The 24,210-nt window shown below is 44.5% G+C and overlaps 1 protein-coding gene across 1 annotated transcript in view; it reads left to right on the top strand.

Annotated features, from left to right (window-relative positions):
• LPP (LIM domain containing preferred translocation partner in lipoma) overlaps positions 1–24,210 on the top strand; it is a 319,560-nt gene that overhangs the window by 92,163 nt on the left and 203,187 nt on the right. Inside the window, exon 4 of the mRNA XM_036388370.2 lies at positions 650–714. The gene's annotated coding sequence lies outside the window, so the exon portion shown is untranslated. The remainder of the gene's footprint in view (positions 1–649; positions 715–24,210) is intronic.

Below are 24,210 nucleotides of genomic sequence, written 5' to 3'. Positions count from 1 at the left end.
TGGTAACTTGAAAAAACTCTGTTTTCTCTTTAATTGAGTGTCTTTGGAGGCACCCAGAAAGGAAACCAGGGCTGAAGGTGGAGGTAGGGTTTGGGTTGTTCCACCCTGACTCTTTTTTCACAATGGCTGTGTGTTTAATGCATCCCATCTCTGCTTTGGTGCTCCTTGATGCTCGCATGGCAGAGCCAGTGCTGTGGGAGTGACTCATGCCTGGCCTTGAGCGGTGGCTGAGGCTTGGGAAGAAGAGGCCCTTTAAGCATGAGAGGCAGAAGGGCGTCTGGTCAGGCTTTCAAAGGGACTTTGTTACCTGCAGCCCTTACGTCAGTGCCTTTCACCAGCTCTGCAGTGATTTAAAACAAGTAGCTTCTCTTACAAATAAACCTCAGCTACCCCAACACTTGCTCAGATGTAATCTGTGCTGCCAACGAGTGAAAAACCCCTATATGGGTCAAAACAGGGACAGACTGACACATTACTTGTGTCAGAGGAGAGGGAAAAAGGCTGTGGTCTGCTCTGTACAGGAGGGCAGCTGGCCTTGCATGCCCTTTTGGGGCTGTTTTCTTGGCGAGGCATTACAGCCAGCTTGATTTACTTTCTGCTTTTACAGTGAGCAAAACATTGATTCTGACCTTTCTGTTTGCACCCACAGAAGTCCCTCGGAAGTGCCTGTCTGTACGTCTGACTGGGTGCCTGACGGGGCTGCCTTGCTTCCAGGTGAGGAATGGATCAGCTCCCAGAGCTTTTGCCAGCTGCTGAGTTTAGGGACAGTGGGAAGACCTCAGTACCATGTTGGGTCCTCAACAGCTGATGGGCTCCAAAGCCTGGGATGGTGGGATGCCAGCCTGCCCAGGAAGCTTGAGGTGGTTTTACTGTTTCTGGGTCCAAATTTGGAATTAGCAAACATGCAGGCCCTCCTGCAGATTGGGAGTGTTGCCTGGGAACAATTGCTTGGTGCTGTGGGTTGTGTTGCTTTGACTTCTTCTTTGAACAGAGCTTTCCTGCTTGTGGACCTGAACTCATTCCCCATCCATGATGTGGCTCTGTGCAGGCTGTGGATGTTCCCAGCTGGTGATGGAGGGCTGGCTGCATTGTTAGCTGTGTTTTACTGGACAAATAGAAATTAATGTGAGGAGCAAATGAATTCATTCTTCAGAATTCCAAATTCTGTCAAATTCACTGGAGGTATTTAGCTGTGACTTAAGGATCACGGTGATGAACCAGCCCACAGTATTGGAGGAGTCCCTTGCTGGATTATGTGTAGGACACAAACTGTCCTTTGTGCCCATGCCATGATAGAATGGTTTGGTTGCAGGGCAGCACCAGTGTCAGGGCAGTGGGTCTGTCCTCAAGCCTCTCTCAGTTGTGCTGCCCCAGGAGACAGAAAGGTGCTGGAGGTGCTGCCAAGTCATGGCAACGGGGGGAAGGAAGCAGCTTGTGCAGCCCTGCTGAGAAGCAGAGAATGAGAGACCAACTACCCTGGTGGTTGTGACCAGTGGAGCTTCTGTTTGCCACGATGTTACCTGACTTTAGGAGCATGAGACGGGCCAAAATCAGGAGCAGTGAATCTTCACTCTGTTGTGTCACTGAATTTAATTGCACTCTCATTCTTCTCTTTTGATACACAATGTGCATCCCTGCTTTCTGCCTTTACCCTCTTCTTGAGTCTAATTTTTGTGGTTTTTTGGGTTTTTTTTGTGGGTAAATTATGTCTAGGTAGAGATGAGATTTCAGTATCCTGTTTACTGCAAACAGTTGCTGCCATTAATAAATGCTGACAGACAAAGACAGACCAGGGATTAATAAGTAGAGGACAGGAGATTAATAGCAAGAGCACAGAATCTGGTTCAAGGCCTGATCTTCCCAGTTGCTGGGCTATGGAAGATTAATGGTAGCTCTTCTGCTAGTCTCACTCTTTCTGTGGTGGCTCTTCTGGCTAGGTTTAATAAACCATCCCAGTGGGTTGTTATAAATATGAAATCTAGGAAGAAGCCCATTGTTAAATTAACTTAAGATGTCCTTATGTTAACTAAATGAGACAGTATTAGTTTTGTTTTCTAGTCAGCACTTGAACAACAACATCAATGCATTTGTGAGTGGTGAAGTCAGATTTTCAAGTGCTTACAACTCCTCTCAAGACAAAAACATATCATGAAATGTATTTTGTGGAGCAAGCTGTGTCTGACAAATTGGTTTTTTACTCTGTGTCCTGTGCAAGAGATTGATTTCTCTTCTCTTGACTGGGTTTTCAGCTTCATTTCTGTGAAAAATTGGGCTCTTTACCTGTTGCATCTGGTCTCTCATTAGGTTTAGTGTGAGATTAGATCATTGCAAGAAAACACCAGCTTTGCAAAGAGCATTCCTGGTTAAATTTGTGGGAGAACTGAACATGGGACTGCATCACAGCAAGTTTTATTGTGATAGAAGGCTGTGGGCTGTTCAGGGGATCCTATATAGACAGTCAGCTTCCAACTCTTTCTTTTTAGACTGGAACTGTTGATTTAAGCACTCCTGTAGTCTTTTGACCTCTGCCCTCAGGTATTTAGCACAGTCTCTGCAAAGATGATCCCCAGCCCTTGGTGCATAAGGTCACAGTGATGTATAGGTATGTGTATGGCTGTTGGGAAGGAAGCAGCTGTGTCCCTGTAACAATGAGTGTGATGCAGCTGGGACTAAGATCAGAACTGCATGCAGCAATAGCTGAATTTCTTTTCCGGGGAAGAAAGCCTATGCACTGCCTTGGTGGCCCTGTAACAAAGCTTTTCCCCTCTTGTCTGCTCTTGCATGCAGTGCCCTTGGCTTTTCAGAAGTTAATTGATTTGTCTATATTATGAGTCTCTCTTTAATTTTATTTGTGTAAAGAAGAACACACGCTAATCTTTCTCCAGAGAAATGTTTTGCATTGCTCCTCTTTGAACGTTGGCCCTGGGTCTGCTGCTTTTTAATGAGTCTTTAACTACACAGCTATGGTTCCCACACGCTCCAGCCTTGACACACACATACTTATACACCCACGTGCCTGCTCCCAGCTGAACCGAGCCTGCCCGGTCCCCTCGCCCGCTTTGGGATTTGTGTGCAAGGCAGCACCTCCCTGGGAAGCCCTGCGTGTGAGAGGGGGCTTTATACCTACACAGGGAGATAGACCAAGCCTCACACGAGCTGTCCTGTGAGTTGGAAGGGCTGTGACCTCTTTACCACCCTGTCCTCCCACCCTCTGGCTTGTTTAACGTGCATCTCCAGGAGCGTGGATTCCTGTGGGCTGCGCTGCCTGTGGCGAGGACCCGAGCGAGCGCCGAGCACCCGATGCTGAATTGCTGTCTGGAATGCCACTGGCTGCCAGATCCTTGATAGCTTGTTTTTAATGAAGATTCCTCCTGTAATTCCTAGAATATCTTGCAGTGCAAAAAAAATGAGCGGTGTGTGTATTTTGCTGTGGGCTGAATTTTTTCCTGCTCTTCACAGTTCCCTCCATGAACAGAGAGGAGGAGGAGGAGGGGGAAGCAGCTGACTGCTTTTTTTTGTTGTTGTTTTTGTTTTTCTACTTGACTTCTGTGAAATATGTGGCGATCAATCGCTCGCGACTAACAAAATGTTTTTGTTTCTCTTTGCAAAAGCATATGGGAACTGCAGGAAAAGCATATGGGCGTTTTTAGGAAAACATATTGGTGAATGGACAAATTATAGCGGTGCCAATATGTTTTGGATGTCTGGCTAGACCACTACTACTGCCACACTTGCTGGCATGCAGACACATCCACAAGATTTCCAGTGTGTGAGGGGTGTGTAGCTGCTCCTGGGGAAAGGCAGGCTGGGCTGGATCGAGCTCCCGCTGAAACAGTGCTGTGATCCATCTTTGGGGTGTGTGACAGCCTCATCATGTCCTGGAGAAGGCTCTGGGCTCATGTTTATGGCAGTGTATCCATTCTGTCAGGAGACAGAGCCCAGAGATCCACTTGCAGCTGGCTGCAAGCAGTGATAATGGTAACCATTTTTCTTTCCAAAGCACTGGACTGCGGTCCTCATAACACCTGAGCTTCTTGCAAACAGCTAGGCAGCCTCTGGTTTTCCTCTGCTGCTCTAGCAAGATCTTTGTGGTAGCTTGGGCTGTTATTTTTGATTTCTTCATTGAGTAGTTTGCTTTTCAGGAAATGCAGAACATTGACAGTATTGTTTCTGGTCCCACTCCTGTTTGCCCTGGTACTGGTGATCCAGAGAAAGGCATCCATAAGCAGGGAGTTGTAAGGGGATTAAGTTGTCTAGGCTGGTGGGCTCTGGTGTCTCACAGCATCCCTGCAGTGGGAGCTGCCCTGCTGTGGACCTCTGTCCATGATGTCCTTGGTAGCTCCAAGGATGGGGCAGCCCTTCCTGCCCACCCCAGCAGTGAGGGAGGGCTGCCTCTGTCTGGGATGGGCGTGGCTGGGCTGCAGAAGGGGGCCAAACACATGGCTGAAGACTGGGGAGATGAGCAAGATGCACATCTGGGCAGTCATTTGGACCTTGTGTGGTTCATCTTGGTTATGAACTGGCACTCAGATATTCTGAGTGGTAATTCGGCACCTTTTAGTGCTCTCCCTCTTTGCCAGCTTCAGGATGATTTGCTAGAGAGTAATTTTACATTATTTAATGTAGCCACTTTCCTTATAGCTCTTTTGTTCTGTGAAACAATTCCTTATTTTATTATGCAAACAGTACATTAAGATCCTTGTGGGCCTAAGTTCCCAACAGTGCTTGAGATGACGGCAGAGAAGTAGGTTATTTCAGAAATCATGATTCTCTCCTCTAGAAGCTTTCTTGGAGTTCTGCTTTAACTGCTTTTGATATTCTACGTGCTTAAAAAAAAGGCTAAAAAAAATTCAGTACTTCCTAAATGTTATAGAGCTCAAAAAATACACTGTATGCCTTGTCACAATATTTAATACAGAGTGCTATTTACAGTAATGAATCAAAATGTCAGTTTTTAAAATATGAACTGTCAAAGTGTTCCTACTTCGCAGAAAACTTTGATATGACAGTTTGTTAATCATATGACTATTACATCAAATGTGTCTAAGAGTACTTTTGCTCGACAAAGTCTTTTTTTATTCTTATCCCCTCCCTTTTCCCTGTTAATTCTGGCAGGGTTGTTTGACTGAATGCACTCTGATTAGAGGCCAGAAGAATCCAGAGCTGAATGCGTTTGTTTATGGACAGAAGGGATGTGTCAGTGCCTGTGTTCTTGCTGGTCATGGTCACCTAATCTTAGGTACAGCCTGGTTTGGATCATGTCTCCCTTGTGAGCATGCTGGAGTGGTGCTGATGCCTCTGGGGTAACTGCATTTGGGCAGCTGGGCTAAAACTGTCTCTTGAGTAATAAAAAGCTGGCTTGTACTGTAGCATTTCTAATCCCTGCAGCTTTAGCATGAGAGCACAAGTAAAATAAAGATCTCAAGGCTGCCTGTGCATCCTCAGTGAACTGGAGGGCTGGTGGGGCAGGGCTGGTGCTGCTTCTTGAGCGCAAGGCAGGGACCTGGGGATGCCAAGGTCCTCTCCCCAGTGCCTTTGATTATTCTGGACCCAGGTCAAGGAGTGGGCTTGGGCTCTGATTTCCCTTCCATTAATTTAGACCAGAATGCTTTGCTTTTTAAAATTCTTTTGTTTGCTTATCTGCAAAATGGGAGTAATTAATTGATATTAGTTAACTCACAAGTCTCCTTAAAGCCGATTAGTCAAACAACTGCACTTCTGGTGAAGACAGGGGAGAGCTTATGTAGATAATCGTGCTTTAGAAAACAGGCTGTGGAAGGAGCAGAGGGCTCAGCATGCTAATGTGAGGAGTGGAGGCCAGAGAGGAGTCCCAGGTGTAGCAGAGTCATGTACCTCTGCCCAGAATGTCTTTGTGCCACATTGCCTTAGGCTTCAGACGGATTCTTGCTGCTTGTTAAAACTCTCAGTTACCATTGCGTAGGTCTTACAAGTGCAATATTTCTGAGTTGGAGTTGGCCCAGCACAGCTATGGGAATAGGAGGAGTCTAAAAAGGCAAAAGCTGTGTGTCAGCAGTCCAGAAAAGAGGAGTGTGGGCAGTGCAAGACAGTAAATCTTAGAATCAAAAAATCATGGAAAGGTTTGGGTTGGAAGGGAACTTTGAAGAAGATCCTTTAGTTTGAATTCCCCTGTGATGGGCAGGGACACCTTCCACTAGATCAGGTTTTTCCAAGCCCTGTCCAACCTGGTTTTGAACATTTCCAGGAATGGTGCATCCATAGTTTCTCTGGGCAATTCCTTCTGGTGTCTTACTGTAAAAAAATGATTTCTCAGGCCAAATCAGATGGTCTTGATTGTGGGTGTTTCTGGGGGCCTGATTAACTTGGAATTTCAGCTGGGCATGTCTCTTAAATAACAACCTCAACACTTGCACTAATGTTACTGAAGAGATGATAAGGAGCTGTTTTCAGGGGTGTAATCACATATTTAAGTGCACTTTTGAGCAGCACATCAGTGAGCTCTGGTGTGTGGAAGGCCCAGGTAAAGGTACTGCACAAATCTGAAGTCTGATGTGCTGAGGCCCACTGGTTCTCACCACTGGAAGGAGATTGGGAAAGTGAGGGCAGTGCTGTAGCATTTGTCACATTCATATCCTGCCGATAGAGGAGGTGAGGAAAAAGCAAAGGGGAAGAAAATGGGGAGGAAGGAGGTGCTGGTGAGTGAGGTGATGACAGCAGGAGAGGCTTTGCTGGTGGTGGTACCAGCCTGCTGAGGATCACCTGAGAGAAGCTGTTGGGTGAACCAGTCCCAAAAGGGCTCTTACACAAACACGGGGGCACAGAGGGGCTGCCAGCAGCAAGGGCCGCTGGTGTGTGAAGGCATCCCTTTTCAAACCATGTCTTTGTCACCTCCATCAGGCCAGTGCTGCTGCGTTTCCTCATCCCACAGAGGAACGTTGATTATTACTCAATTTTCATTTCAGACAAACCGCATTTTTAGTGCGACGATTTTTCTTTTATTATCGTTAGTGGAATGGGTGGAAAAGGAGCTCTAACAGATGTATGATTAGCAGGGCATGAAATTAAAAATGTTTGTGTACAAGGAAAAGGTTGTTTACTACCAAATTCCTCATTTGAAAATGAAGTGATACACAGACTGGCAGTGTGATTCTGCAGCAGCCCCCCTGTCCTTTTCTGTCCCTCCCTCAGCAGCACTGGCTGAAAAGTAGCAATATTTTTAATATTACTTTTATTAAAAAAATAATAGCACAATTGAAAAGTCAGTACCTGCCTTTGGAGGCAGATTATTTAAAGAGGTTTTTCTCGTGCTCTGGCACTGATGGAGTCAATTCAAGAAAATATTTTGACTGATGTTTAAGCCCCACTGATTAGACCGAATTGAATATTTTATATCAAAATTCATTTGGGTGGAAAATAAGGTTCTGATTGAATAATTTTGAGTGTGGGCATGTACCTGGGTGAAAAGTATGTATTGCCAAAATGTTGAAAAATTCGTATTTCGAGTTGCTGCTGCTGCAGCATATGTGGAGGGGTGCAGATTAGTATGTAGTACTCAGTTCTTGCCCTATTTTGTGGGTCAGACTTGCAGTGGTTTTGCACAGGAATGATTTCAGACTCTGGTAGAAAGCCATCAGCTCTTAGATTTTTGTTTTAGAAGTGTGGGGGTTTATACCTGTAGAAAATATCTGTCCTTCCCCCTGGCCCCCATAATAATGAATTTTTTAAATTTTTAGTTTGAGAAAATGATCTTTCTTCTTAGGAGCTTTGCCTGTGATGTGCAATTCTCAGGTACAGCTGATCTTCCTTGATTTTTTTAAAATTATCATAGAATATGCTGAGTTGGAAGGGTGGATCAGGATCATCAGGTCCAAGTCCTGGCCCTGCACAGGACACCCCAAGAATCACACCATGCACCTGAGAGTGAATTTTAAAAGAACAAGGTTAAGAAGTGTGCATCAGAAACATTTCATTTGTGTTATTCTGCTGAGATAAGCCCGTTCTTACCTAGGACTGAACATTTCCCAGGTACTTTGAATTCTCATCTGTCTCATTCTTGTCCCCTAAAGCCTTTGTGGCCAAGGTCAAGGCTGACACTGGTTGAAGCCTATTGGGCTGCTCATGTGTGAGGTTTCACCTGGGTGAGTGTTTGCAGGACCCAGACCTGCAGCATCATCCTGATGGATTCTGCCTGCTGAGCCTGGATGGCATTGAGCAGAAAATAGGAAGAGGGCTAAGAGATTGTTCCTGCACTCTGGGAACAATTGAGACAGAAAATTGCTTCCAGGATTTCTTCACTTTTCCACAGAGAATAATCAGCCTGTGTAATTCTCTGCCACAGGAAATACTGCCCGAATCTGTTACTTAAAGACAGCAAGCAAAGTTCAGATAGCAGCCTGAATACCAAAGGTGCTGCAGAGCAGGGACTGTCATTTACTCAGGCTTTTTTTTGGTATAGTGGCATTTTTTTGTTGTTTATGTCATGGGATATCACAATGGTGCAATCAGTAGGACTGATAATTGAATAATGGCTTAGATAGCCAGCATGTTCTGGGTGCACATTTAGACTTTGGTGCCCTAAACAAGAGGACAAATTTGTATACTGAGCTTGTAAATGGAATATTGCTTAGCCTAGTGCTTGGATTCTACACCTGAGATTGTGGTGGAACTTAGAGCAATTCCAGTGAGCTGATGGGTGTCTGGTAATTTCAGTCCTTCTCTTGGCTCGTTTTAATCTTTGCTTCATAGATGTCAGCAAATCACTACTTCTGCACCTTTGTTAATCTGGAGAAAGGGGAGGACTTTGGCTACTTTGCTGGCGTTTGTGTTATATTTCTAATAAGGTCTTTCAACCATGTGTTTTATTCCAACTTTTAGGGGAAATTATTTAGATTTTTTGAGTGAGAGTAGTTGTGGCCAAATCACTGCATGAGCATTATACCTGCTGGGTTCCAAAATTTGATTCCTAAATTTCCATTAATGGGTCATACTGGGCCAAAGGATATTGAACTGCTAGAATAGAAAGGAATAAAACAGAATGGAGTTGGTGTTTGGTTATGGGCTCTGGATGTCATTGTTCCTGACTGTTCATCTGGCTAATGTTTGCTTTTGTGTAGTATTTGTCTGTGTCTGTGCTTCTGTGCACATGGGGAAAAGGAGGACAAATATCACTGGGGTGGATTAGCATTAAAAAATAGTTAACTGATCAAAGCCATAAAGCTTGTCCAAGTGAATTCTTCAGAGAAATAGTTTTGAATTTCCCAAGCAGCCGCGGGCCATGGAAGCGAAGCACTATCATTCAGAGATGCAAAAAATCCCCTTCTGTTGGAGTGTTGGATCTATTTGTTCCCTTTTAGGAGGGAATTCAAAATGTTTTCTTAATTTTCTTCTGAACAGCTCACTGCTATCCATCATGAGCCTTTGCCAGCTCTGCTCCCCCTCAGTTTTAACCCTCCACTGAGATCTCTATATCCATACTTGAAATTTGGGATGCTTTTTGGCTCTGTGCGCTTTGCTCTTACAGACCACACCTTGTCTCTGAGCTCAAAATGTTGTAAAAGAGGGGCTAAATATTGTCCTCAGTGCCTTGGTGGAGGTGACAGGGAAGGTGGGATGCAGATGGAGAGTGATGCCTGGAAAGGTTTTCCACACTTCCTGAAGGGATGCCTGGGAGCCCTGTTCCTGGTGCCATGTTCTGTCTTTTTACTGGTGCTGCCCCAGCAGGAGCACCAGCCCCACCAGGTCTGCAGAGCAGGTGGGACAAAGCAGGAGGGAATTTCCTTTGTCTCACACGGAGGAAAGTTGTTTGACTGCTCAAAGTTATTGAAGTCTCATACTGAAGGTTAAGCAACCAGCCTCTGGGAATTGGGCACATAAATTTGCTTTATGCTTATGAAAGTCTCTTTCACAGTGTTTTGCTTTTTTGCTTCTGCTTAAGATGTAGAAAAGAATGAAGTGCTGGTGTATGGTCCATACACAGGGTATTTGGATGGCACGGTCATTAATAGGAATGAAAATTATACTGTGGTGTTTCAGAGCTTGCCAAGGAAAAAAAGAAAGGAAAAACTCTCAGAAGACACAAAGTGCTTTGTAGCTGGAAGTGCCTGTTGCCCTGCAAGGTCTCAGCTGTCCTTTTCAGTCCCAGTCTTCTATTATTGAAAATATTTTTCTGCCTAATACCTACTAGCTTTTTAATACTGCTTAATTGTATGCATGCCCCCCCAGAAGAAAGCCACACATTTTTCTGCCTTTGGAAATGTTCAGCTTTAGGGCCCCCAGGGAGGGTGTTAATGGCTGTGTCCCGGCTGCCTTTCAGGCAGAGAATTCCACTTTTACTTTCTTTCTGAAATTGGGAGTTTCATTCTCCAGAAAACTGAATTTTCATATAACCACATTTAAAGTGTGTGTGTATATATATAAAAATTATTATCTTTAATCCTGAGTCCTAAGTATATTCTGGTAGAAATTGAGGTCATCTTTGTAACAGGTGGGCAGTGCAGGGAGAGCAAAGTTGTGTCTGAGGGACAGGACTGCAGCTTTGGAGAGGGATTAGATGTTTGCACAAGTGTGGGCATGGCATTCATGTGTTCCTGTGTGCCATGTACACACATCCTTGGTTTCTGTGGTAGAGCAGAGATGATTTACCCACATAGCAGGGCCATTTGCTAGGGAGAAGTCACCAGTGTTGTGTTCCTGAAGCAATAGAGAGGTGCATCCATATACAGGATAGTGCAAAGTAAAAGGGAAGCTCATCCTTCTCCAAGGTTGTAATTTGGCCTCTGGTATAGGCCACATCCTATGCTCAGATGGGAGCAGTGCTCAGCTGTTGATAACATGAGGAGGAATTGAATCTGAAGCCCAGGGCCCTTCTGCACAGGGAAACCATTGCAAAACAAAGCCAGGGTGTGAATTTAAAGTGCAATAGCTGTTCCAGGCATGCTTCTCATGTGGGCAGTCTTATTCTGCTCTGAGAGGGCCTTTGTGCAGTTCTGCTTCATCCAGTGCCAAAGGCTCTCTGAGTGCAGAAAGAAGAATGCCCACACAGGGAGTGGATAGCTTTTCCAGGCTATTTCACCAAGCTGAAGAGTCCCAGGAGATGCCATGTTTTCATGTCCCCATGAATGTTGCAGGAGCCTACCCTTCATTCAGCTCCCTCTCCAATCAAGCTTTCACAGGAGAGCCTTGTGATGGGTGTATTCTGGACCCTGCCAGGTGCAGTGTGCATCACTCATTTACTTGAATTTTTGGGGCTGATCCCTGAGGACCTTGGTCTTGTCTGGGCGTTCCTGGTGTTGCAGTTTGGCATTCTCCATCAGGGCCATCACCTCCTGTGGTGTGTCCAGGCTGCTGAAAAGAACTCCTGTGAGATTGTGCCTATGTTCATCTGTTGTTCCTTTTCCTTTGAAATTGCCAAGCAAACCTGTGCATTGGGTATGATCGTTGTCTGAACACTGTTGAACAGGGAAAAAAAAAAGCCCATCTGTTCTACAAAGAGGCAGTGTAAAGAGCAGGCTCTGTGACTAAATAAATTCACATCTGTTTAGCAGAACCATCAAATGGCGAGCAGAGGGGGCCTAATGTGAATCACATGTTGAAACCACAAGTATGAGTGAGATGAGCTGCAAAAGAGAGAGCCTGGAAGTGTTGATCCATGTGAGCAACTGTTGGTTTCTCTCCTTATTCTTTGCCTCTACCAGTTTCCTGAGCTAATGATGCAGAATAAAAAACTCAGGGATGTGCACATGTCTGTGCATACTTATGTGTGTAAGTTTGTATTCATTCAATGATTAATTAACCTTCCTACATTATTTGATCATGACTTCAATTGGAAGGGCTCTGGGTGATGGGGAAGCTGCCGAGGAGGGACAGTGCGGCTGCCATGAAGAGAGCAGGTGAAGCTGTTTCCTAGTGGAGGTGCTTCACAAAAAAATTGCCCTGGGGTATCTTGTTTTAAAAAGGAGCTTGACTTGGAAGTGATTCCTTGTGATGATGTCTCCATCAGTGTCATCTTAAGGAACCTGATGGAGCAATCTAGAAGCTTCAAAGGGTAAGTTATGCCTTCACATGCTCAAGCTAATTTCAAAATAGGTATCTGTGTACCAGTCCTAACAGACTGCATCTTTCCATGGATCAATGGACTTTGTTGCTTAGATTTTCCCCTTAGTGTTTTAAGCCCTGCAGAAACAAAGGGCAGCTCAGGTTTCTTTATTGGTTGCATTTGCAGTTTATTTTTCTTTTGTGCCAAGAACATATCAATACAATTTCAAAACGCTATATTTTGTGACTTGAGGCAGCAATTTCTAACTTAAAAACAAGAAGGCTTTGGGGAGGTACACACAGCTCAGGTGCTTTAGTGAAGGTTATTTGACTGGTCTCCATAGCCCCTTAGTGCCCATGCAGAGAAGCAAGCATCTTCTGTCCCTCAGGATCTCATGAAAAGAAACGCACAGTGATTTTAGTCTCAATTGTAGTTTCTTGATGCTGCCTTGCCTTTTGTCCTAGATATTTTGCAGCAAACGAGGCCAAACTTGCAGAAACAAAGAGTGGTGGAAGATAGGCTGTTAGACCTGATTTGCTCAGATCCTGCTCTCCTGCAGCTCAGGCTGCTCTCTGTAGCTGACAGGGAGCTGTGTACAGCTCACCTGGGATGTGAGCTCTGCAGGAGCTGCTGGAGGTAATGAAGCACTTAAGGGCTGATGTGTTGAAGGTCCCCAAGGAATGATTAAGGTGTTGGCAGCTGTGTTACTTGGAAAGAGAAATACGTGCATTACACAGCAGAGGCATGCTGAAATGCCTTTCAGATGCTTGGTTGTGTGTGGGAACATGCTTTGCCTCAGACCTGAGAGACAGTGGTAGCAACTATTGAAGGGCATTTGATAAATGGAGCTGTGTGTGCTCTTACCAGCTGCAGGACCCAGCTGCCTGCCCTAGCACAGCTCAAAAGTTTGCCAGCAGTGGTTAAAATGCAGCAGCATATAAAAGTCTTTGGAGATATTAGAAGTTTTGTTCTTCCCTCTAAAAGTACCCTCTGCTCATGATTAATTTCTTCTCTTCCATCACTCCCTGCCAGTCTTTTGGGAGAAAGTGCAATGAAGGTAAAAGAGAATCAGAATATTTTCCTGGAGACTGTCAGATTTGAGCTGTTCAACATCTAGGGAACTGATGTGACCAGTCTAGTATGAAAACTCTTTAGTCACAACAGAACTTCCTACTGATTTTTGGAAAGGGGAACAAATGATTAATTTGGATGGTCAAAACCAGAAGGCAGCAAAGCAAAAGTGGTGGAGCAACTGGGGTGGGCTTTTTAGCAGGATGAGCTTGTTTAGCAAACTCACAAGGCTGGTGTGGATGCCTGGCTGGGTTGACTTCATTGCTGGTAGTATGGTTTGAACCAGCTGGGGAATTATCTCCCAGAGCTTTGCATATCACTGTTCTTGAATGAATGGACACTGAGTTAAAAGGGAAGAGCAGCAGTTTCTTGGGCTGGTGCTTAGTGCTTTTATGAGTTTCAAAGTAGAATTGAAAATCGAATTTCAAGCACTTGTCTTCTGTCATGAGTTTCTATTCAGAGCAGAACTAATGCTCTATGGATACTAAGCCAGAGCTTTATCTTCATGCACTCCACAGTGTCACGATCAGCTTTGCCTTTGCTTTTAATATTCCCCTTCAGCCATTTTCCTGTGCTTTAAGAACATCCCCTCACCCCTCCCTTTGAACAGGTGTCTTCTTAATGAGCTGTATGTCATATGTTTATTGCAAATAGCATCGGGGTAGCTAACACCACCTTGTGACCTACCCTTCTATCCATGTAGCCATGGCATGGTGAAGCTCCTCCAGCTTAGGCACCATCTCAAAATATGCCCTTTATTCTTCTTTATTTCTTGACAAAAGGTTGTGGAGCAGGCAGTGAACACCCAGTCAAATATGAGTCCACTGTGTGCTGTTGTTGTCAATAATAAAGTACACTGCATATAGAGCTGCTTCAGGAGGAGCCTGGACTGTAGACTGAGTTATTGCTCACCTTTCCTCACTACTGCTGAGGCTATTACCCAGTCTTGAGTCCACCAGTTGAAATGGGATATTGAAGAGGTGGAAAGAGTCCAGAGGAAGGTCAGTCAGGGGCTGAGAGCACATGGCCTACAAGATTAGGCTGGGAGAGCTTTGGCTTCTGTTTCTGGTGGAAAGGAGGCAAAAGAGTGATCCAATGGCAGCCTGTGACAACTGCCAGGGGCCTTCTGAACAAGTCAGAGCCAAATGCTTCTGTCCAGATGGCCAAATAAAGTGCTGTGAACATGCATAATGGATTGGGAGATTCAGCTGGAGAGCTGGAAAAGCATTTTCTTTGGGAAAATAGTGTAACACTAGTACAAGTCACCAGGTAGCAAGGGATTCTTCATTTTGGAGGTTTTCCAGGACAAAGCCACAGCAAGCCTTACCTAAAGTTGGTGATAATTTAGTCTCCTGCTAAAAGCAGAACTTGGTAGCCTGCAGAGATCCTCTGTCTTTCCTGACAGTACTGCAGGCTTTCAGCTTCTTTAAGGAGGAAGCAATTTAAACCTTTATTTTTGCTTTGTGTTGCAGAAGGGAGACAAGAAGACAGTGCTTGTGTGTTGCTGATGTCAAGTCACCTGTTGTCATGAAACTCAAGAGAAATGTAGTCTTTTTCCTGACTGTTTATACAAAGAGTTTTGTGCACTTCGTTTCTTACAGTTTTCATACACTCAAATATCTTGCTTCCTTTAGCAATCTCTCTGCAACATCAATTTCCAGTCATCTGGCAGCTATCACTCTTCTGTGTTTTAAGATACAGGATTTGTTATAGGAGAAAGGATTATTTGCAAAGTGCTATAACCTGAGCTACCACAACCAAGACACAGCTTGGTGCAAGGCTCAGGAAAAAGTCATCCAGGGATTTGTGGTGCCTGAAGCTGTGACTTCCAGGATGGCTTGGATCTGAGAGAGGAAAAGTTAAGTGGATCAGGGTTGAGGAAGAGAATCTGGGGTTAAAGATTTTGATCCTGGACACTGTTCCTGCCCATTAATTGGTTTAATTGCTTGCTAGGCAGTACAGTGTCAAAGTCTGGATTCTACTGCCAGCTCCATGAGCTGTCACAAGGTTATGGTGGTGACAGACCCACACATGCTTCCTTCCTGAGTGGGGCCTGTGCTGTGCCTGTGTTCTGAGCTGCAGCTCCTTTTCCATTCACAGAAATCCTCTAGATGGCTTGGGGGTCAGACTGCCAGTAGCAGATGTGTGTTCTTCCAGGTGAGGCAGCATCTGACTCTTCCTGCAATCACAGCTGTTTTAGAGGAGGAGTGAAGTGCAGGGAGCCCCATCATAAATACAACCCCCCCCTACACCCAGCCTTGCTGGGTAGGACGTCAAACTCAGCACTGATTCCTTGTTCCCTCTATCAGTTTCCCACTGAGCTCAGATCCCTGCTGTTTCTCCCCAGGCTGAGCCACACACACTGCTCTGCAGAGCTAATACAATTATCTGTGTGTCAATATGCTGCCATGGTCCCATTTGGTCCCACTGGGGTCTTGTTGATATCTCACAGCTGAGCTACATGTTAGTTCTGCACAATTCCTCCTTGTTTACAGCCAGCATCAGCATCCAAAGTACCTGAGCTTGTTCCAACAGCCTTAACCTTGCCAGTTCTTGTTGTCCTGTTATCTTTTCACTTAAGTGGGACTCTTGATATGCCTGATTTCAGTACATCTCCATCAGTTGGGAAGTCCAGTCCCTTAATAATTTTATTTGATGGATAAGCTCTGTGTTGCTTGGCAATGCCTTGCTGAAGTAGGAAGCCAAGCACTGAGCTGTGCTATAGGCAAGACACTGAATACACAGAAGGAATAAAGGCAGTTTTTTTTTTGGCAGAGAGGTCTTGAAAATAAATTGTATGCAGGAAAATAATATTTGTGTAAGGTAGCTCATGATCTGAGATTCCCAGAATAACTTTTCTGCATCATTTCTGGTTTTGCTGTCTCTTTTAATAAATTTCTTCTCTTATTTTATATACAAATTTCTGAAACATCCATCTCAAACTTCTTTGTGGTACAGCAACATCCTCAAAAACATGTAGGTCAAGTTATCAGGGGAAGAGGCTATAACAATTGGAAGGAATCTGGCTGGCTCAGAGCTAACTCCTGGCTTCGGTCCTTAGGTTGAGGAATAAAATGTATTTGAGTAAGCCAGCAGGTCTGCCTCCTCTGTTACAATTGCCTTGGGGTTTGTTGTGACCACAAGTAGCTGTGGCCTTGGATTGGTGTTTTATCCAGTACGATTATGTTTGGAGTAGCTGAGGATTGTCTCATGCCACAGAAGCCAAGAATCAGCTTGCTCTCTGGTGAAATTGCAATGCAGTCATTAGAGTTGTATTAGATTAGATAGATCTATTTATCTCCAGGGAGCCAGTATGATCTCTTTGTTTCACGGACAAGTCAAGTTCAATTTATTGGGATTTTAAAGCCTAGTTTGTCATCTGACACCAGGATGTGACATGGCTGTAAAAGGAAGATCTCATTCATCAGCTTTTATGCATGTGTTTTGCAGCAGCAGCCAAATTCAAATAGCCAGCATCTAATCCCAAAACTCCTAATGCAATTATATTGGGAAAGAAAAGAAGTTTTATGTTTAGTTTGCCCTTCTACCTTTTCCACTACTGAAGCTGATACAAGAAAAATGAACTAAGAGGGAAATCTAAGGATGGGTTCTTGGTTGATATCATAATTCTCCCAGAGGCAAGGTTTTGAAGTAGGAATGATTGCAGCATTCGGTTGATATCTGATGAACTATTTTCATGATGACGTTAACTTTCGTCAAGCATCTTTGTACCAGAGAGACTGTTCTTTACCATCACACCTTTGCAGTTTCTACTACACACTTGCTCTCTTCTTTTATGTCTCAGTAATACTGTAGAAGTTGTAGTGATTAAGAGTGTACAACGAAAGTCACATCTCAAACTGGCATGGATCTGATGAAAAATAGATGAATTGTGGATGCAGCTAGGGGAAAAAAGTTAATTTTCAGGTATTGGTTATTAAAAGAATGGGCACAAGCTCTGTTCATTTGCAAATTATTGCAACTAGAAAATAAGGAATATAATGTTGCATTGCCAGTAGGTGATACTGCTGGCATATCTTAAGTGGAATACAATATATTGCTGCAAACTGGAAGGAGCTGATGAGTCCCTTGAAGGCAGGGAGGCACTGCAGAAAGACCTTGATAAATTAGAGGATAGAGCAATCACCAGCCATAGGAAGTTCAACAAGAAGTGCCAGATTCTGCACCTGGAATGAGGCAACCCTGGATGGATGGATGGATGGATAGACTGGGAATAAGAGTTTGGAGAGCAGTGCCATGGAAAGGGACCTGGGGGTCCTGGTGGGTGGCAAGCTGAACATAAGCCAGCATTCCCTGGCAGCCAGGAGGGCCAAGTGTGTCCTGGGGGTTCACCAGCCAGGCAAGGGAGGGGATTGTCCTGCTCTGCTCTGCACTGGGCTGGCCCCACGCTGAATATTGTGGACAGTTTTGGGCACCACAATGTAAGAAGGACATGAAACTATTAGAGAGTGTCCAGAGGAGGGTAATGAAGATAGTGAAGGGCCTTGAGGGGAGGCAGTGTGAGGAGCAGCTGAGGGCACTTGGTCTGTTCAGCCTGGAGGAGACTGAGGGGAGACCTCACTGCAGTCACAGCTTCCTTCCTGAGGGGAAGAGGAGGGGCAGGCACTGATCTCTTCTCTGTGCTGACCGTGACAGGACCCAAGAGAATGGCCTGAAGCTGAGTCAGGAGAGATTTAGGTTGGATATTAGGAAAAGGTTCTGCCCCCAGAGGGTGTTTGGGCACTGACCAGGCTCCCCAGGGCAGTGGTCACAGCACCAAGCCTGGCAGAGCTCAAGAAGCGTTTGGATAAGGCTCTCAGGCTCCTGGTGTGACTCTTGGGGATGGTGCTGTGCAGGGCCAGGAGCTGCACTCGATCATCCTTGTGGTCCCTTCCAGCTCAGCAGGTTTGTGATTCCATGAAACCCTTCTGACTGCAGATGAAGTCACAGCTGTCAGTCTGGGTTTTTGAGTCACAAAATAGTTGATTTTGATCCCTCAAGGGATCTCTGCATTTCATCTGGGCCAACTACTTCCTCATACCTGGGTGCACTTGGAACTTAAGTCAGGTCTTCTGGAGGATCCCTTGGAAGTTTGATTGAAGCTGTTAAAGCCAGAATGAAATATTACCAGACTATATTCTTTGAGGAATAATTCATCAGTGCTATAACTAGGTTTCTTTTTCCTTTAATTCCTCTGATTACATTAGTGATGTCCCATAGCATGAGATAGGTAAATGCTCTCAGTCCTGTTTAACTGAAGTGTCGATTTAATTTACTCATTTATTTATTTTACTTTGAGGGAATTGGGATGAAGATACAAAACCTTGCCTTATCCAGGCAATCAAAATAAACTATCAATCTGAGAGGCAGATTTGAAGTTGCTGAAGCTGATACCTGCTGTGAAAGACTACATTAAAGCATTAGGAAATGTGCATAAACCATGTAAAATGGGTACAAGCAAAGAAACCTGATCTTGAGGAGGTATTTGCCACAAGAACTTGGAGTCCACCTGTTGAGTTTGCCTAGGGTCAGAAGGGCAGTCACTGGAGGGTGATGGTGTTTTCCATTCCTCTTCATCACCTCTCAAAGTCTCGTGGTGGCTCAGTTGACACTTAGAGCTTCGCTGCTCACTGGTGGTAGAGGTCACCATGCACCATGCACAGGATTCCCAGTGCTCAGAGTTGTTCCTGAAACTTTATGATGAAGGTCAGGACTCAATTTGCTGCTGGGGGGTTTGAGGGATGAGCGTTATTCAGCTGGTTAATATTGCAGGAGTTAAGTTCAGTTAGAGATGTTGTGCAGATCAGCAATGATTAAGGGAGTTCCCAAGGACTCCCAATTCCCCAAATCTCATAAATTGCCATATGATGTAAAATTGATGAGAATAAGTAGTACCATATGGGAAAAGCATCCCAGGAGAGCTTGTGCTGAATTTAAGTACCTATGGCACTTCCTATGTTTGGTTAAAGACCTCTATAAGACCTGAATTTTGATATTATACCCTCTTCTGAAAGCCACAAGAAGTACAAGAGCATGGCTAGAGATCATGTGCCATAAATGAAGAAATAAATTTATTTAACCTTCAGAGGGGAACAGTGCCAAGAAAAACAAGCAGCTTTGGGAGTTTGTAAAGAGCAAATCTCTTTGGTCAGCCTCATTCACTGCATTTGACTAATTAGAAGACTGGAGGTGAAAAGGACAAAGCAAAGGACTGTATTTTAGCAGGGCATTTGAGGTTTGTGATTTGGGGAATTTCAGACAGAAAAATGAAGACAAATCAGCTTAGAGGAGAGACATCCAGGTATGCAGGTTGCACAACAGGAAGGGACAATGGGTGGCCATGGTTTTTGCATTGTGAAGGATGTCCCCTTAATTTACTTCTAGAGCTGTTCTTTAAAATTCATTTGGAAGGTGATGTAAAGTCAAAACTTTTCTGTTGGAGTTCTTTTTCTTGGATGGAAGAGAAGAAAGAGTGGGGAGGATGCAGTTTGCCTTTCTACACTTAGAGACAAACTTGAGTTATCATGGGAAGGTGATGCTTGTATTATGTATCAGAGAAAAGCCCCAACACAACTTTCAGTCGCATCTACTGGCAACAAACAAGGTCCTAATTCCCTGTATCTGGTCAATCTCTTGGCCTTAGGAGAAATGGTTCACTGTGCATGGGTGATACTAAGACAGAACATCATAGACCTACATCAAGCCAGTGAATTTAGGAAGGCGTGGGATGGAAGACAGAGCAGACAGTCTGTAAGCACAGACGGTTGTTGCTCATTTTCTGTTAAATTATGTTGCTACCCGCTACGAAGCATTAGCTTAATTAACTCAGGGATAAAATCTTCTGTCTTGGTGAAGTCCATCAACATCCAAAGAGTATTTGGTCCATGTTACAAATATGAAAATGAAAAGGAGATTTATTTGGGTACAGCCTAATCACAGAAAAGCCAGCCTGTCTCAGAGATGAATGTACGTACAATTTCAAAAGTAGACAAATTGGTACTCTACCCTTCCATTGCTTATCACATGTAAGGAGAAATTGACTTGAAACCCTCAGTTTTTTACCTTCGCTTCTCAAAGGTGAATGACATCCTGTAATTAAAAGCAAAAACAAGCTCTTATGCCCACACATTTGAAAAAAGAAAAAGGCAGTGAAAAAACCTTGTCAGGCTGTTATTACTGCATGGTATTATCTGCTATTGATATTCCCGATCTGACATTTTTAGATAATGTGGTCTCAGCTTGGGATTCATGGATTCCAGTTCTTCTGCTGTGGTGTATTCTTTCATGGTTAGAATTTTCTGAACTTACAGCATTAAGATCCTCCTAATGATAGAACCAGAGCCCACTGTTTGCCTTATTTATGCAGTGTGATTTCACTCTTCGCTCTTAATGCTATTTATCATGGTTAGTCTGGTCTTATCCTCTGCCTCCAAAAGTAGGTGATGACTAATGCTTCCAAGGAAGGAAGGATAACAGAACCTCAGGCGTCCACAGCTGATTTCAGTCAGGTTTTTGTTTTTGATATTATTCATCATTTTACCTCTTCTATTTTAAGTTACTATTCTTAAAAATGGTCTTGCGCCATCAGCCACCATTTCAGAAAAGGTAGCTGGAAAATTGAAGAGAGTTTAGAGTAAACATACATGAAAGAATCAAGAGAAATCTGCCCTTTACAGGGAGTTTAATTGATACTTAATTTAAATGTTTTGGTTTGATTTAAGCAATGATCTGGCTGCGTTCTGAAAGATCTACATAAGGCAGAGAGGCAAGTCTGTATTGCAGATGACAGGAGCATTACAAAATGCAATGGTTGAAAGTGGATCTAGCTAAATTTTAAGCCAGACATAAAGGAGAAGCTGTGATTATGGTGCTTAATTTTTTTATCCAAACAATGTACCTAATGCTGTGTTGGGTTCTCCAACACTTGCATTGTTTCAGTTGAGGCTACATATGCTTTATAACAAATAATCTTTAGCTCAGCAGAAGCTTTGCAGAGCGATAGTTTGGGATGGTTCAGGGTTAGTCAAGATGATCAATGAGAGGCTTTCAAATCAGTGACACAGAGAAGATCTAAGGGGTTTTTTGGGGGGGATGAGGCAGTGAATTTGGGAAGGGGGTGTTGCCAGAGTGGTCAGTGAGGAAGGAGTCACAGGAAAAGCTTGTATCAGTCAGATCAGGAATGGAGCTGTGAGCTGTGGGTGACCAAGGATGGCTGTGGGAGGGTGGCAGGCAGACAAGCAGAAGGGTTCAGCCAAGGCAGAGGTGTGACAGTGACAGAGGAGCAAGAGGTGTCTGTCCCTCTGGGAGGATTCCCAGGGACAGGGGCTCTGCTGAGAAAGTTTTTCCAGCCTTCCTGAGTTAACTGTTTTCTGGCTGGATCTACCGAGGTTTGCCAGGAAGGGGCTCAATGAATGCAAACAGTGCCTGGCAAATTTCTCGCTTGGAGCAGAAGTGTGGGGGCAGCTGTAGATTTAATCTGTAGGTTAACATTGCAGTGAAAAATAACTTTTAATGGAAGAAGATAGCTCAAAAGTGAAATGTGTGTTTGCTGGCTGTGTTGCTGGCTAGCCAGAAAAGCTCTGCTGTTACCTATTGGGTGTTCCTGTCCAAGCACAGGCACCACAGTGACACTCAGGCAGTGACATGGGTAAGAGTATAGAGTAAGGGAATTAGAGTTAAGGCCCAGGTTTTCCTGTGCTATTTTTGTTACTTGGGCACATCACAAATGTTCTGCTCCAGAGAAGCTCCTGATGGAAAACCAGGCAGTATTGCAGGGAGTGGAGAGAGAGCACTGGTGACTCTGAATTAGCCATGGTGCTCCACCATGGAGAAGTCTGCTGAAAGGTGGGCTGTGCTTGTCTGCAAGCCACTGTCCCTTGTACTTTTTCCTTGCTTTTGGCCTTTTACCAGCCAAAATGGAGGGAAAATGAGGCAAGCTCAGAAGTTTAGCTTCAGCTTTTAAAAAGAAATTAATTCATTTTCTTTTTCTGTGATCTTGCAGAGTAGTTAGGCTAAATTTAATTGAGTCTGGGGAGCTGAGGCTGGAACAGATGAGGAAAAGGGAACTTGCTGAAAACACTGTCAGGGCACAGATAGCAAAAACGAGTGGCAGTAAATGCATAACAGAAAATGAGATGGGGAGAAAGAGGAAGAGAAAAGGCTAATGGGGAAACAATTAGAAAATACCACCATGGCCAAAACAAAGGCGTTAGAGGTTAGCTGAGAGGGAGCTGTGTGCCAGCTTACAGTCAGCAGCTGAGTTACAGCACTGTGATCTCCCTGCTCCCAAGCTGTCCATAGGAGCAGTCTGCTTTCTAAGCTTGTTTGTTGAAATTCTCTCATTGTCTTCAGCTGTGCTCAGTGCTGTGCAACCTGGCTACTGGAGCAGATATTCTTGGTTTGTGCATCACACAACCCATCCCTGTCATCAGCCCAGCAGACCATGAGGGTTCAGTGGGACCAAGGCATGCTGCCTGGGGGTGGTTAAGGAACATTCCAGAACAGGAATGGTGATAATCTAGTCAGTAATGGGATTTTTTTCTTTAGCTTTGAGTCAACATGGAGTTAATGTCCAGGGTCTTAGGGTGCTTCATTGTAGCAGGGGGCTCTTTCATATTAGATGTCAAGCCATAGGCTGAAAACCTGTCAGAATTAAACTCCAGGATGCTTTTAGCAATGGGTAAGCTACAGTCATCTTTGGATGTAATAACTCTGCAGAGTGCAGGCTTGTTCTGTTTAGCTCTTAAGGCTGACTGCCCTCATTGCTTTCTGCTCTTAAGACCTAGATAGTTGTCTGAGTTTTATTGCTGCTTCTATGGTTTTGAAGGATGTAGGAGGAGGAGTCAGCAGTGTAGGTGAATCTTACTGCTGGAGTGGCAGTCATTTTCCAGGTCCATAGGGGCTGCTGTTGGTGCTGGGAAGTGCCAGGCAGTGGGACCATGGTTCGTGTGCCCTCAGTCCCCACCCGCTGGGACTGGTTTCCTCTCCTGCTGTGTGGGGAGGACCTGCCTTTCACTTCTTGCTTTCAGAATGATGCTCTGCACTCTTACTGTGGATTGGACAGCAGGCCTGTGAGGGAGAAAAGTCGTGTCCTTGCAGCTCAGCCTTGGATCCATCTCCGGGCTGCTCCTGCTGTGCTCCTGTCTGCCTCATTTCTAGGCAGCTCCAGTGCCTTCATTTCACTGGTATTGGATGCCTAGTGCAGCAAGTTCACTTACTGGTGGTAGGAATTGAGAAACCACTGTCTGCACATCGAGCAGTCAGACTGCATGGCCAGGAAGAGACAGAAGTGTTGGGAATGATGCTTGGCCCTTGTCAGTTCCTCTCTCACGCAAGGAGTGATGCAGGTGGAAGATGATCAAAAATTGTCACCTCCTAGTGTTGGGTCAGACATTGGGGCTTAAAGTAGAAATTACTCCTCAGGCAGGAAACTGTTTTTTGAAGTAAATTTTCTGGTTCAAATAAGCACACTTGTGTATCCATCAGTTTTAACAGTCATTGCTCTTAGCTGGAGGTGCTCACCTTGCACTACCATGTGGAGATCTTGATCCTATCTCTGGCCTTGATCCTTTTCCATGATGAAATTAAATCTTTGCTGATGAGGTCACGGGTGCCTGCTGGTTTTGGTAGCCTCAGGGGGTTCTGACACCAAAGCAGTGCATGGGCAGGAGCAACAGGGTGCTCAAGAGCTGCAAAATCAGCATTGACTTTTGTCTGTGTGGGATCTTCATTTCTCCATCAAATCTCAAATCTAGCTCCACTGGACCATCTGATGGTACAGTAGGACTGTCATGGCTACCCTGTGAGTGTGGTTTGTGTGTGGTGAAAAACACTTGTTCATTGGAATTAACAGGATTTTTATGGGCAACATTTTCAGCAGCATCCGAACCCAGTTCTCAAAAGTGATGTAGGCTTTTAAGAGGCCAAAGCCAAGATTTTCATAAATAAGTAATGATTTGGGCTGCCTCTGCTTTTTGTTACACAAGTCTAAAAGGAGCCTGGTTGTCAGGGGTTGTGAGATTCTGGCATTTATTCAAAATTGACATGCTTTTAAAATGTCTTAAGCTGGGCATTCAGAAATGGAGGCATCAAGAATGATTAGCTACTTTTGAAATCTGTTTTCTTAA

The sequence above is a fragment of the Molothrus ater genome, chromosome 10, assembly GCF_012460135.2.
Source record: "Molothrus ater isolate BHLD 08-10-18 breed brown headed cowbird chromosome 10, BPBGC_Mater_1.1, whole genome shotgun sequence".
NCBI lineage: Eukaryota > Metazoa > Chordata > Aves > Passeriformes > Icteridae > Molothrus > Molothrus ater.
This window is presented reverse-complemented; position numbering and strand designations above follow the sequence as displayed.